This window comes from Solanum stenotomum, chromosome 8, assembly GCF_019186545.1.
Source record: "Solanum stenotomum isolate F172 chromosome 8, ASM1918654v1, whole genome shotgun sequence".
NCBI classification, from domain to species: Eukaryota; Viridiplantae; Streptophyta; class Magnoliopsida; order Solanales; family Solanaceae; genus Solanum; species Solanum stenotomum.
The window spans coordinates 48,815,507-48,817,688 of NC_064289.1; the positions used below are offsets into that span (position 1 = coordinate 48,815,507).

Here is a 2,182-nt window from a genome sequence, read left to right on the forward strand (position 1 = left end):
AAGACATTCACAATATTTATAATAAAATGACAATTTTGTCTATTATAGAGTCTTCCAATAACGGGAAAATATTTCAATCAACATTTAAACTAATTTTATTATATTTATGATTAGTAATATGAACAATAATGTTAGGACAAAAAGCGTACTATAATATTTTCAAAACAAAATTGTAGTCTAAGAAATGGGTAAATGAAAATTTTAAGCATAATGCACATTGCGATACAAAGTCATAATTCAATATTTTTCATAAATAACCTAAGACAAATAACTTTCATCAATATTCAGTTGAATGACTAATACAAGTATAATATTTCTAGGAAAGTTTTTCATTGTGTGCGTCGGGTATGAGCTCAAAATCACAAAGGTAAAGAAAAAATTGTACGGGAGTACTTAATACAGCATCACTTGAGTTAACACATGTTGCATCTATCTCCCAATTTCACCTGTTGATGCCCATATAAATCTTCATTTTCTCTTTTTCTCTTTTTTTCTGTTCGTAAAAAAATTTAAAATTATTAGAATCAACTAGGGCAAGGACAATGAACGTGATAACAACAACAATAATAATACCAATATATAGAGGACCAATATATATTTTATAATGACTTCCTTAACTTTGCTTACCGATGTTGGAAGGGATGTCACATTCAGATACATAGTTAGCTTCTCCTCGATTTTTAATGTAAACCCCTTTGCATGATTCAGTACAAGTTCCAACTACATAGTTCTTTATCATTTTTTGCCACGCACATGTGGTTTACGTCTCTATGTCACTGCAAATTAAATCCTTATAATGATAATCCATAAAAGAGTCTATCTCATTATTTATTCAAATATAATTTTCTTCAACTAACCTGCAATGCTTCTTCATTTTCTCTTAAATTTTTTGTTATTTAGGAACTTCCCTATATACAAGAAATTTTTAAACCTCTACCAAAGATCGAAACTTTTTGTTTGTCTCCAAATGATGGTAGACCTGTTTTCGATAATTATTAAATGTTTATTTTTGTCATACTCATCAAAAGAAAACTTACGTAATTGATATTTTTGGCAGAAAAATATGTATATTATTAAAAAAAAAAACTTACATAATCAATTATTGAACCACCTGGACGAGAAATATTTTTGATGATCTAGTTTTGTCTTCTCTGTTAAAATGCATGTGTATGCATGTAATGCATATTTTTTGGTATCATCTCATTCTGCAATCAAAACAATATTTATGAAATTTAAATTTGTCAAATATTTATTCTCAAAAGGTAGTTATCTGGACAAAATGAGGAGCATCAACATTTTGTCATCAACTAGTACACAAAATATTGGAGCATCAACATGTTATATTCTGAAGAATCATGCTCGGCCAGCACAACACAATGAAATATGTTGCTTCTATTTCTATCAAGAAGGCTAGGTCGGGCCTATAATTATTTCCAACGTATTTGTACAATTAATTTTGAACGAAATTTTAGACTTACCTTGTTAAACGACCTATAAAAGCATTATTGTTGTTACTATATATATATATATAACAATTTTTTCCTTGAGCTAAGGGTTTATTGAAACTAACTACACTACCTCCAAGGTATTGGTAAGGTCTATGTACACCTTACTCTCCGCAGACCCCATTTCGTGGGATTACACTAGGTTTGTTGTTGTTATTATTATTATTATTATTATTATTATTATTATATATATATAACTATTTTTTCCATGAGCTAAGGGTTTATTGAAACTAACTACACTGCCTCCAAGGTATTAGTAAGGTCTATGTACACCTTACTCTCCGCAAACCCCATTTCGTGGGATTACACTAGGTTTTTTATTATTATTAGCCATGGACTTATAATAACTATAGGTGTTACAGCTCAACACAGTTTTCATTATGAATATCATAAAGAGAAGATCTACTGTTAAAAACAGTAGAAAGGAAGAATATGATATACCTCAACATCTCGATCTACTTAATAAGTGGACTATTCCAAAAATTTCACCTAAAATTATATATCAAATGGGTACCTTTGAGAAACTAGGTCTCAAACAGGTGGTTAAAACCACAGAAGAAACTATCACTATTGATAGTGACAACCAGACTTTTAGATTATTATCTGATAATGATATAGCCCCTTATAGGGATATTTATAGATTTATGCATATTGGTTTAGTACAAGTTGCTTTTAAA

General features: G+C 29.3%; 1 pseudogene; it reads right to left on the reverse strand.

The window, feature by feature from the left end:
- Positions 1 to 316: 316 nt before the first annotated feature.
- LOC125873865 (uncharacterized) lies at positions 317 to 1,629 on the reverse strand (annotated as a pseudogene).
- Between the last annotated feature and the right edge of the window lie 553 nt (positions 1,630 to 2,182).